At 45.8% G+C, this 13763-nt stretch overlaps 1 non-coding gene across 1 annotated transcript; it reads right to left on the reverse strand.

Moving 5' to 3' along the window:
• Window positions 1–8121: 8121 nt before the first annotated feature.
• TRNAH-GUG (transfer RNA histidin (anticodon GUG)) lies at window positions 8122–8193 on the reverse strand. Its single transcript has one exon. It is a non-coding gene; the product is annotated as a tRNA-His (tRNA).
• Window positions 8194–13763: the final 5570 nt, after the last annotated feature.

Genomic DNA, 13763 nt, shown 5'->3' on the forward strand with positions numbered 1-13763 from the left:
GAGCTACTTGGGCTGCTAGAGCGCCTTGTTCCACCTCTATCATAAGCTGTACTCCATCCGTGATGTCATGACTCATGTTTGAATTACAGGTTGGTTGTGTTGTCATCCATGCGAATAAGTGGACACCTGATCCCTAGTCACTTATTTAAGATCTCAATAATCAAGTCAGAATCCCAATGAAAGTCATCAAAGTGGAGCCAATTAGAAATAATATAGTTACACAAACCTGGCAATGGTGCGGCAGCCAGGGCCGATAATGGCCCGCCAGCCTGAGAGCAGGAAAGTGTGAGAGCAGTGATGGTCTTGTGAGAGTTTACAGCTGTTATTGACCCTGTCCCCTTCCATTGCAGAGTTTTATCCCTATAAGAACCGCAGGGGCTCCCTCCTGGGTGCTAATAGTTAATTTTTTTTCACAGGAAAAGTGCTCTGCACCAATTGCACGTGCCAAATCTCCCAAAGGCCACCACCATAAAAACAGAAAAGGGAAAACGTCCCTTTGCCACGGCAGTAGGCAGGTGATGGAGATGACGAGGCCAGGAGGAGAGGGGGTAAATGGGGTTGCATGGGACCTACGAAGAGGGGTGGCGGGCTGGCATTGGGAGGGTGGTGGCGGAAAAAATATTGAGGCTGGGATAGAGAGGCGCTGGAGTTCCAGAAAGAACACAGGCAGTGATCACAGTTTCCAGCTGGCGTTCGCAGCCTTATGTTTATGTTTATTGATTTATACCGCGCACAAGGTACCCTAAGGCTTATAGGCGCCGACAAAACAACAAAGTGGCATAATGAGTATAACAAGAACAAACAACATTAAGCTCCGAAAACATGTACTGACAAGGGGGCCACTAGGCCATTCCCATGGAAGAAGGAAAACAACATCGTAAAGAAAAGAGGATAGGTTAATTTAACACTATTCGCACTTTTGTGAAGGCGGACATGTCCTGTACATTGGTGAGACTGTTTATAAAAGAGGGCAAACTACTAGGCCCACAACCAATAATGATACAGTCAGTGTTATCTGTCTTGCACCAGTTGCTGATCTGTAGTCTCCGAAGAACTTTGAGGTCCTGCGCCCTTATACAATTGGGTCCCACTTTATTACTAAGCCGTGCTAAAACTTTATTTTTTAGTGACTCCCTGGATTCCACTTGCTTCGGCTTGTCCACATTGATCAGAACGATGTTTCTTGGGTCCAATGCGAAACTCCTCATGTTGGAATCCGCAATTTCGGGCATGGTGGATTTTCTCTGGCGAATGTCCTTAAATGGAAGGGGAGCCATGAGTCGCCTGGGCTTCAGAAGAGGTGGTATACTCTCTTGTGATACTGTAGTCATTTGACAAGGAATGAACAGAGTTGTCTTGGATTTCCCAGATGTCCCTCTGTGAGTGAGCTCAATCGGCTCTGTTTGAGAGTCTGTATGACCTCTGTTCTCAAGAATGGACGTTTGAGAGGCCTTTTCCTCTCTAGTAAACTTCACCTGAGAGGACTTCTGTAGAGATGACGATAAGGGCACAGACATATTTGACGAAACAGTGTCTACCCAGGAATAAAATTCCCCAAAGTTCGAACAGATTGCTAGATCCCGTAACATGTTATCCTTAAAGCATAGCCAATTGGCTATGGCTTTGGGCTCAACCAACTCCTTCACAGCTCTGGCTGCTGCTAACTCAGCCGGCTGATCTCGAGGAAAATGATGTCCTAAGGGGCCCGAGCTTTCTGGTGTAGCTCCACTATCTTTGAACAACTCCCCCTTAACCCCCAGATGTGCATTGTAAGGTGAATAGACCATTGGCCGAGGTTGTATGGAGGAGCCCGTAGGGGAGCAGGTGAAGCTATCGGTGCTCCTGGGAACCTCATTGCTATGTAGTATATTAGTGAGCAGAAGATGTTCTTGCTGCAATTTCAGTCTCCTCGCGGCACTTAAGGCTAAAACCTCTGAAAATCTATTATCCCTCCTTTGGGGAGCCTGATGTATTACCTGTATGGGAGCAGCCATATTGCTCGAGGCCGCGCACTGTCTGCAATCAGTCCCTTGTGATATTACCAGCTCCGGTATTTACAGAGGTGGTTGTGCCGGGGCCGGTAATACCGGCAACGGTGTTACTGCCAACTCGTAATTGACCAGAACGCTAAAAAGTCCTGTTCACCAGAATCACTGGCACTTTTACCACATACCAGCAAACTCGTAATGAGTCCCAATGTTTCCTAAGGGCTCCATATAAAGATTAAAAAGAGATGGAGATAAAATCGCCCTGCGGTACTCCAAACGGTGCAATGTTGGGAGATCACTGTTCTTGTCTATTCGCTTTACGAGACTAACACTGACTGGTCTGTGAACCAGCCACTCAAATCTCCATTGCACCCTCTCAGTGAAACCAGGCAAGCATGTCTCTCTCACAAAAGCTGTCCCCAGGGATTCCCATCTCCACCTGGTCTTGCTCACAGTTCTCATCCGACGACATGTCTCTCGTCCACTCACTTTAGGAGACAGACACTGATTGATGTGTCACCCACCTCCCTGAATATCAGCTGCACCCTCCTAGCAAAATCAGGCAAGTGTATCTCTCCCACAAGCTGCCCTCAGGGTTTACCAGCACTCCCTCCCAGGTGTGCCTTGTGCATGTGCCTTGTCAAAGAAAGGATGATCTTTAAAACCCTTGTCCTTACACACAAGTGTCTTCACGGCCAGGCAGCTCCCCCTAACTGGTCCAAAGGATCTCCAAACCCCCTGCCTCCAGACCTTCCAGAACTCCCTACTCAAACGTGATTACTGTTCCCAGGACACGCAAAGCCCGCGCCGGCGGCGCCAGTTTCCCAACTCTGTCAGCCACCCACTGGAACGCCCTCCTATTAGGACAATTGACTCCCATGCGGCCTTCCGCAAGGCCATCAAAACTAGTCTCTTTCTATGAACTAGCCTAGCCTTAAATACCCCTGCTGTACCTGTTACCTAACAACTTGTTGTTCCCCCTTCTCTGTATTCTGCAACCACATGCCATGCAATGTAGCATGGTCTAAGTCTGTGTGTAACCTTGTACCATGCATTGTACCTTCCTCTAAGTTTATCTACTTGGACGGGTTCACAGTGAACCCTTAATCAAGCCAACTAGAGCACTGTTATAGCACCTCGATGCCTGCGGGCTGTAGTGTGCTCTACAAATACAAATGAATAAATACATTTCAGCCATCACAAGAAGACTGTGAGAAGGACCAAACAGACTTTTACAATAAAATTCAAAAAGCTTGCTAAGTCATAAAATCCTGTAAGTTGGACGTCCAACCACACCTTCTCCTGGATAACTTAGAGCATACCCCCCACGAGAGGAGTACATTCAAGTTCTCCCAATCTCTCTAGAGGACATGAACTCTATACTTTCTACCATTAGATGCACAGCCTGCTCCGAAAACATACTACCCCCCCCCCTAGCTTATACTGGACAATGCCAGGACTTTTGCCCCCTATCTTCGTAGAATGGTGAATGCTTTGTTTAGAGACAACAAAGTCCCTACCACAATTAAAACAGTTACTGGTACACTCCTAGTCCAAAAACCTGGATTAGACCTACACGTCCCTTCCAATCTCCGTCCAATAACTAACTGTAACTTTCTCCTAAAAATCTTGGACAAAGTCGCTACCACCCAACTCCAAAATTATGTCGACAGGAACAGCCTCCTACACACAGACACCCAACAATTGGGCTTTAGAGGAGCACATAGTACAGCGACGGCCCTGCTGGACCTTCAGACTAAAATGCTTAATATATTAGACGAGGGAAAAACAGGGATGCTGATATTATTAGACCTCTCAGCAGCATTTGATTTGCTCGACCATCAAAAACTCCACAAGGCTTTAGACAAATCAGGTAATCGTTCTCGAGGAGCCATAGACTGGGTAACATCCTTCCTCAAAGAGCAGAGCTCCAAGATCCACTGTGGTGACCACTTCTCCATACCCGACCTATAAATCATGGAGTACCCCAGGGGGCCATCCTATTGCCCCTTTTGTTCCATCTCTATCTGCAGCGTCTATGTACCCTATTAACCAACCTAGGGGTCTTCTTTACACATTTCGCCGATGTTACACAACTTGTCATCAAAATATCTAGCTGTCATACCACTGACAATAATAAGCTTGCTTGCAATTACAGCACCATCGAAGCCTGGATGTTGACAAATTGGCTTTGCCTCAACGGAAGCAAAACTGAGCTCATGATCTTTGGATCACACCAGGCAAGCGCTAAACTAGACACAGAATACACCACCTTTAAGATCAAAGACACAAATGTAAGGGTCTCTGATAAGGTCAAGACACTAGGTGTCCACCTGCAAGCATCCTTGGAAGCGGAAGCCCACGTAACATACCTGAAAAACAGTTGCTGATACCACCAAAAACTGCTCAGCCGCATCAGGCCATTAGTGAGTAAACAAAACAGCACCATTATCGCCAGAGCCACCATCTCATCTAGACTGGACTACGGGAATGCACTACTTAAGGGGGGGGCCAATAAAAAATGCATCAAACAATGTCAGGTCCTACAGAACAATGCAGTAAGGACAATTACCAAGAAAAAAAGGAGGAACATATTACAGAAGACAGAAAGGCCCTTCATTGGTTAGCCCTGGAAGACCGGATCACTTTTAAAGCAATGACCATTGTCCATCACTGTATATATGGATCCGCACCCGTATACCTAAAAAAACAAATAACCACATACGAACCTTGCCACACCTTAAGATCCAAGGCGCAAGGGTTTGTGAAAGTAAGTCACTCCGAAAAAGATAATGGACTTGGACGAGCCTTCCCTACCAAAGCGGCAACTAAGTGGAACGAGCTCCCAAACAGCCTAAGGCTAGGATCTAATTACCTATCCTTTAGGAAAAAACTGAAGACACTGTTGTTCAAATAAAGGACCTGCATAAATACTAATGTACATGTAATGTAATCTACTCAGAACCAGTAATCTTACTCTACTGTCCGGTTACTTTTCTGTTGTACTTGTCTTCATGTAATGCGCCCTGATGCCTGCGAGCTTCGGCGCTATAGAAATAAATAAATAAATAAGTGCCCAATAGTTTGTGTAACCAATGGCAAGTCTTGTATTTAGTGACGTTCATAGTGACCTGTTTGAAGGGTGGGCTTAGTAGTCCCACCCGATGTTGAAGAGCCTATCACTTTCTTCGACTAGTATGGAACGTATGCCTAGATGTTCCCTCTAAGCCTATCACATTTGCCACTAGGTCTTTGTAGTTTGCCACGTAGGATGACGTTAGCAATACGTTGGTTAACGTCAGCAATGATGGGTTTTAGAATGTTTTTTATGAATTTCGTTGAGATCATGCTGTGAGACGTCCGTTGATGTCCGTTGTACTCCCTGCTTTAGATTATTGACATTAAAACAACTTCCTGAGTTGTTTTGATTATTGATGTTTGAGTATCTTCTGCATCCCCATTCATCTCAAAGTATTGCTACCTCGTCTTAAAGGGCTGTGTGGGCTGTCCCGGTTCAATAGTGTGTTTGATTTTTAGATGTCTACATAATCTTGCTCCTACTTATCTTGTGGAAAAGGTGACTTGGTATCAACCTAAATGACCACTGCATTCGGCAGATCAGCTGCTATTAGTAATTCCTCCCTCTCTCTGTATCTCCAGAGGAGACCGACGTTTTGCAGTCTATGGACCCAGGCTATGGAAAACCTTGCCTTGGGAACTTAGAAACATGACAGAGCTAATACAGTTCGGAAAATCACTAAAGGCATTCTTATTCAAATAAATGATAGAATCAGATCTTTTGGTAGGAGCTCTCTAAGATTTTGTGTTGGAATATGGAGTGGAATATGGAACCTGGAAACATCTGCTCCCAGATGCAGTTGTCCCTGCTCGGTGTGCCACGTTGCAAGTACTTCAAATCAAATCAAATCATGTTGATGTCTCCTCACCGTTTCGACCTCATAGAGGGAGGACTGGTCATGGCTCCTCCCTTTTTCATCCGCATTCCGGGATGCATGGTCATGGCTCATTCCTTTATCCCCTCATACAGCGAGGCATGTTGATGTCTCCTCCCGTCTCGCCTTCATAAAGGGTTGCATGTTTATATCTTCTCCTTGCCTCGCCAGGGGTGCATGTTCATATCTGCTCCCTGTCTCTCCTCCATAAAGATATGCATGTTTATATCTCCTCCCTGTGTGGTCTTCATGAAGACATGCATCTTCATGATAAGTCTTTGTCTAGCCCTCATTCAGGCATGCATGTTAATGTCTCCTCCTTCTCACGTCCTAATTCAGGGATGCAATGTAATGTCTCCTTCCTGTCACACTCTCATACAGGGATGCAATGTGTATGTCTCCTCCCTGTATTGTTGTCATACAGGCATGCATATTCCTGATGACTCCTTGTTTAGCCCTCATTCAGGCATTCATGTTCATGCGTCCTCCACGTTATGTCCTTATAAAGGGATGCATGTTCATGATGACTCCTTATCACTCCCTCAAAAAGGGATGCATGTTAATGTCTCCTCCTTGTCACACCTGCGTACAGAGATGCATGTTCATGCCACCTCGTTCTCTTGCTTTCATAAAGGGATTTTATCTCCTCCCTGTCTCACCCTCAGGAAGGGATGCATGACCAATGCTCCTTCCCTTCTCGCCTGCATACATGGATGCACGTTCACGCCTCCTCCTTCTCTCAGCTTCATACGTGGATCATATCTCCTCCCTGTCTCACCCTCATGCAGGGATGCATGACCAATGCTCCCTCCCTTCTCGCCTGCATACATGGATGCACGTTCACGCCTCCTCGTTCTCTCGGCTTCATACGGGGATCATATCTCCTCCCTGTCTCACCCTCATGCAGGGATGCATGACCAATGCTCCTTCCCTTCTCGGCTGCATACATGGATGCACGTTCACGCCTCTTCCTTCTCTAGGCTTCATACGGGGATCATATCTCCTCCCTGTCTCACCCTCAGGAAGGGATGCATGACCCTGACTCCTCCCTTTCTCGCCTGCATACATGGATGCACGTTCACGCCTCCTCCTTCTCTCGGCTTCATACGAGGATCATATCTCCTCCCTGTCTCACCCTCACCTCCAACATGTGTAACTTCTTCTTCTCTTTGACCTCTGGGGCATGGGTGGCTACTGCACAGCTCTAGATGTCGCCCACCTGCAAGGTGCTATGGGAAGCACTTTTCCACATTGGACGTGCTATATTAACCCCCTCTCCCCAAATACAATAAAAATAAAGAAATATATGTGCTTCCATAATGTCTACCTTCTAATGTTTCATATGTGTAAGCACATTGTCCTCCTCCTGACCACATTCTAATACTATGTGCAAATTGTTCCTTCCATAAACTGTCACTTCCTTGGCCCTTTATTTATAATGACTGTTATACTCTCTCTCTTTCCGCCACAGTATAAAAAAGCCTAGCACACCTCATGATTGGACTAAGAAATTCCTGTCATATAGTTGCAAATGATTTTCCCATTATCCCCAAAAACTCCTCACTGTGTCTAAGAACGCTTTTTTTCACAGGACAATACATATCAGATTGACTTGAAAGGTCCTTTCACGCGACTACAGAACGCCTCTCATTCCACTCAAAGATACTCCAGTGCCTACAATAGCCTAGGACTAGACTATGAGTCCCAATGTAGAAAGACCACAAGTCCACAGATATGCCTGTTTATTTAAACATCTGTATTATCATCAGCGTGTGACTGTAAAGGCGGGACCTCGCGCTCTCTGTAACGCGCTCCATTGGCAACATCAGTTAAATGTCGTTGGTTCAATCCCTCGCGGATGTTGTTTTTATTCCCATTTGTAACTGGGAAATACTGTCGCTGCAATACATATGTCTTAATCAAGCTAGTGGTTATTGACGTAAATGGCAGTGTTATAATGTTTCATGTACTGCAAATGTCACCACATAATGCGCTCTTAATTAGATTTGGTTGAAATACATTACAGTCACCCGATGAAAAAGTGTGCAAAGAGCATTAAAGAAACAAAAGGTACAGTACCAGGATATATCGAATTGTTTCAGTCCTCCACAGAGATTGCCAATGTATTAATGGAAATTCTAAAATATCTGCCCAACTGCCGTGACATTGCCTCACCGCAATGCCGTGACTCGGATTCGAACCGAGGTTGCTGCGGCCACAACGCAGAGTACTAACCACTATACGATCACGGCGAGCTACTTGGGCTGCTAGAGCGCCTTGTTCCACCTCTATCATAAGCTGTACTCCATCCGTGATGTCATGACTCATGTTTGAATTACAGGTTGGTTGTGTTGTCATCCATGCGAATAAGTGGACACCTGATCCCTAGTCACTTATTTAAGATCTCAATAATCAAGTCAGAATCCCAATGAAAGTCATCAAAGTGGAGCCAATTAGAAATAATATAGTTACACAAACCTGGCAATGGTGCGGCAGCCAGGGCCGATAATGGCCCGCCAGCCTGAGAGCAGGAAAGTGTGAGAGCAGTGATGGTCTTGTGAGAGTTTACAGCTGTTATTGACCCTGTCCCCTTCCATTGCAGAGTTTTATCCCTATAAGAACCGCAGGGGCTCCCTCCTGGGTGCTAATAGTTAATTTTTTTTCACAGGAAAAGTGCTCTGCACCAATTGCACGTGCCAAATCTCCCAAAGGCCACCACCATAAAAACAGAAAAGGGAAAACGTCCCTTTGCCACGGCAGTAGGCAGGTGATGGAGATGACGAGGCCAGGAGGAGAGGGGGTAAATGGGGTTGCATGGGACCTACGAAGAGGGGTGGCGGGCTGGCATTGGGAGGGTGGTGGCGGAAAAAATATTGAGGCTGGGATAGAGAGGCGCTGGAGTTCCAGAAAGAACACAGGCAGTGATCACAGTTTCCAGCTGGCGTTCGCAGCCTTATGTTTATGTTTATTGATTTATACCGCGCACAAGGTACCCTAAGGCTTATAGGCGCCGACAAAACAACAAAGTGGCATAATGAGTATAACAAGAACAAACAACATTAAGCTCCGAAAACATGTACTGACAAGGGGGCCACTAGGCCATTCCCATGGAAGAAGGAAAACAACATCGTAAAGAAAAGAGGATAGGTTAATTTAACACTATTCGCACTTTTGTGAAGGCGGACATGTCCTGTACATTGGTGAGACTGTTTATAAAAGAGGGCAAACTACTAGGCCCACAACCAATAATGATACAGTCAGTGTTATCTGTCTTGCACCAGTTGCTGATCTGTAGTCTCCGAAGAACTTTGAGGTCCTGCGCCCTTATACAATTGGGTCCCACTTTATTACTAAGCCGTGCTAAAACTTTATTTTTTAGTGACTCCCTGGATTCCACTTGCTTCGGCTTGTCCACATTGATCAGAACGATGTTTCTTGGGTCCAATGCGAAACTCCTCATGTTGGAATCCGCAATTTCGGGCATGGTGGATTTTCTCTGGCGAATGTCCTTAAATGGAAGGGGAGCCATGAGTCGCCTGGGCTTCAGAAGAGGTGGTATACTCTCTTGTGATACTGTAGTCATTTGACAAGGAATGAACAGAGTTGTCTTGGATTTCCCAGATGTCCCTCTGTGAGTGAGCTCAATCGGCTCTGTTTGAGAGTCTGTATGACCTCTGTTCTCAAGAATGGACGTTTGAGAGGCCTTTTCCTCTCTAGTAAACTTCACCTGAGAGGACTTCTGTAGAGATGACGATAAGGGCACAGACATATTTGACGAAACAGTGTCTACCCAGGAATAAAATTCCCCAAAGTTCGAACAGATTGCTAGATCCCGTAACATGTTATCCTTAAAGCATAGCCAATTGGCTATGGCTTTGGGCTCAACCAACTCCTTCACAGCTCTGGCTGCTGCTAACTCAGCCGGCTGATCTCGAGGAAAATGATGTCCTAAGGGGCCCGAGCTTTCTGGTGTAGCTCCACTATCTTTGAACAACTCCCCCTTAACCCCCAGATGTGCATTGTAAGGTGAATAGACCATTGGCCGAGGTTGTATGGAGGAGCCCGTAGGGGAGCAGGTGAAGCTATCGGTGCTCCTGGGAACCTCATTGCTATGTAGTATATTAGTGAGCAGAAGATGTTCTTGCTGCAATTTCAGTCTCCTCGCGGCACTTAAGGCTAAAACCTCTGAAAATCTATTATCCCTCCTTTGGGGAGCCTGATGTATTACCTGTATGGGAGCAGCCATATTGCTCGAGGCCGCGCACTGTCTGCAATCAGTCCCTTGTGATATTACCAGCTCCGGTATTTACAGAGGTGGTTGTGCCGGGGCCGGTAATACCGGCAACGGTGTTACTGCCAACTCGTAATTGACCAGAACGCTAAAAAGTCCTGTTCACCAGAATCACTGGCACTTTTACCACATACCAGCAAACTCGTAATGAGTCCCAATGTTTCCTAAGGGCTCCATATAAAGATTAAAAAGAGATGGAGATAAAATCGCCCTGCGGTACTCCAAACGGTGCAATGTTGGGAGATCACTGTTCTTGTCTATTCGCTTTACGAGACTAACACTGACTGGTCTGTGAACCAGCCACTCAAATCTCCATTGCACCCTCTCAGTGAAACCAGGCAAGCATGTCTCTCTCACAAAAGCTGTCCCCAGGGATTCCCATCTCCACCTGGTCTTGCTCACAGTTCTCATCCGACGACATGTCTCTCGTCCACTCACTTTAGGAGACAGACACTGATTGATGTGTCACCCACCTCCCTGAATATCAGCTGCACCCTCCTAGCAAAATCAGGCAAGTGTATCTCTCCCACAAGCTGCCCTCAGGGTTTACCAGCACTCCCTCCCAGGTGTGCCTTGTGCATGTGCCTTGTCAAAGAAAGGATGATCTTTAAAACCCTTGTCCTTACACACAAGTGTCTTCACGGCCAGGCAGCTCCCCCTAACTGGTCCAAAGGATCTCCAAACCCCCTGCCTCCAGACCTTCCAGAACTCCCTACTCAAACGTGATTACTGTTCCCAGGACACGCAAAGCCCGCGCCGGCGGCGCCAGTTTCCCAACTCTGTCAGCCACCCACTGGAACGCCCTCCTATTAGGACAATTGACTCCCATGCGGCCTTCCGCAAGGCCATCAAAACTAGTCTCTTTCTATGAACTAGCCTAGCCTTAAATACCCCTGCTGTACCTGTTACCTAACAACTTGTTGTTCCCCCTTCTCTGTATTCTGCAACCACATGCCATGCAATGTAGCATGGTCTAAGTCTGTGTGTAACCTTGTACCATGCATTGTACCTTCCTCTAAGTTTATCTACTTGGACGGGTTCACAGTGAACCCTTAATCAAGCCAACTAGAGCACTGTTATAGCACCTCGATGCCTGCGGGCTGTAGTGTGCTCTACAAATACAAATGAATAAATACATTTCAGCCATCACAAGAAGACTGTGAGAAGGACCAAACAGACTTTTACAATAAAATTCAAAAAGCTTGCTAAGTCATAAAATCCTGTAAGTTGGACGTCCAACCACACCTTCTCCTGGATAACTTAGAGCATACCCCCCACGAGAGGAGTACATTCAAGTTCTCCCAATCTCTCTAGAGGACATGAACTCTATACTTTCTACCATTAGATGCACAGCCTGCTCCGAAAACATACTACCCCCCCCCCTAGCTTATACTGGACAATGCCAGGACTTTTGCCCCCTATCTTCGTAGAATGGTGAATGCTTTGTTTAGAGACAACAAAGTCCCTACCACAATTAAAACAGTTACTGGTACACTCCTAGTCCAAAAACCTGGATTAGACCTACACGTCCCTTCCAATCTCCGTCCAATAACTAACTGTAACTTTCTCCTAAAAATCTTGGACAAAGTCGCTACCACCCAACTCCAAAATTATGTCGACAGGAACAGCCTCCTACACACAGACACCCAACAATTGGGCTTTAGAGGAGCACATAGTACAGCGACGGCCCTGCTGGACCTTCAGACTAAAATGCTTAATATATTAGACGAGGGAAAAACAGGGATGCTGATATTATTAGACCTCTCAGCAGCATTTGATTTGCTCGACCATCAAAAACTCCACAAGGCTTTAGACAAATCAGGTAATCGTTCTCGAGGAGCCATAGACTGGGTAACATCCTTCCTCAAAGAGCAGAGCTCCAAGATCCACTGTGGTGACCACTTCTCCATACCCGACCTATAAATCATGGAGTACCCCAGGGGGCCATCCTATTGCCCCTTTTGTTCCATCTCTATCTGCAGCGTCTATGTACCCTATTAACCAACCTAGGGGTCTTCTTTACACATTTCGCCGATGTTACACAACTTGTCATCAAAATATCTAGCTGTCATACCACTGACAATAATAAGCTTGCTTGCAATTACAGCACCATCGAAGCCTGGATGTTGACAAATTGGCTTTGCCTCAACGGAAGCAAAACTGAGCTCATGATCTTTGGATCACACCAGGCAAGCGCTAAACTAGACACAGAATACACCACCTTTAAGATCAAAGACACAAATGTAAGGGTCTCTGATAAGGTCAAGACACTAGGTGTCCACCTGCAAGCATCCTTGGAAGCGGAAGCCCACGTAACATACCTGAAAAACAGTTGCTGATACCACCAAAAACTGCTCAGCCGCATCAGGCCATTAGTGAGTAAACAAAACAGCACCATTATCGCCAGAGCCACCATCTCATCTAGACTGGACTACGGGAATGCACTACTTAAGGGGGGGGCCAATAAAAAATGCATCAAACAATGTCAGGTCCTACAGAACAATGCAGTAAGGACAATTACCAAGAAAAAAAGGAGGAACATATTACAGAAGACAGAAAGGCCCTTCATTGGTTAGCCCTGGAAGACCGGATCACTTTTAAAGCAATGACCATTGTCCATCACTGTATATATGGATCCGCACCCGTATACCTAAAAAAACAAATAACCACATACGAACCTTGCCACACCTTAAGATCCAAGGCGCAAGGGTTTGTGAAAGTAAGTCACTCCGAAAAAGATAATGGACTTGGACGAGCCTTCCCTACCAAAGCGGCAACTAAGTGGAACGAGCTCCCAAACAGCCTAAGGCTAGGATCTAATTACCTATCCTTTAGGAAAAAACTGAAGACACTGTTGTTCAAATAAAGGACCTGCATAAATACTAATGTACATGTAATGTAATCTACTCAGAACCAGTAATCTTACTCTACTGTCCGGTTACTTTTCTGTTGTACTTGTCTTCATGTAATGCGCCCTGATGCCTGCGAGCTTCGGCGCTATAGAAATAAATAAATAAATAAGTGCCCAATAGTTTGTGTAACCAATGGCAAGTCTTGTATTTAGTGACGTTCATAGTGACCTGTTTGAAGGGTGGGCTTAGTAGTCCCACCCGATGTTGAAGAGCCTATCACTTTCTTCGACTAGTATGGAACGTATGCCTAGATGTTCCCTCTAAGCCTATCACATTTGCCACTAGGTCTTTGTAGTTTGCCACGTAGGATGACGTTAGCAATACGTTGGTTAACGTCAGCAATGATGGGTTTTAGAATGTTTTTTATGAATTTCGTTGAGATCATGCTGTGAGACGTCCGTTGATGTCCGTTGTACTCCCTGCTTTAGATTATTGACATTAAAACAACTTCCTGAGTTGTTTTGATTATTGATGTTTGAGTATCTTCTGCATCCCCATTCATCTCAAAGTATTGCTACCTCGTTTTAAAGGGCTGTGTGGGCTGTCCCGGTTCAATAGTGTGTTTGATTTTTAGATGTCTACATAATCTTGCTCCTACTTATCTTGTGGAAAAGGTGAC

The sequence above is a fragment of the Ambystoma mexicanum genome, assembly GCF_040938575.1.
Source record: "Ambystoma mexicanum isolate Mex_15411 chromosome 12 unlocalized genomic scaffold, UKY_AmexF1_1 Mex_chr12_unloc.2, whole genome shotgun sequence".
NCBI classification, from domain to species: domain Eukaryota; kingdom Metazoa; phylum Chordata; class Amphibia; order Caudata; family Ambystomatidae; genus Ambystoma; species Ambystoma mexicanum.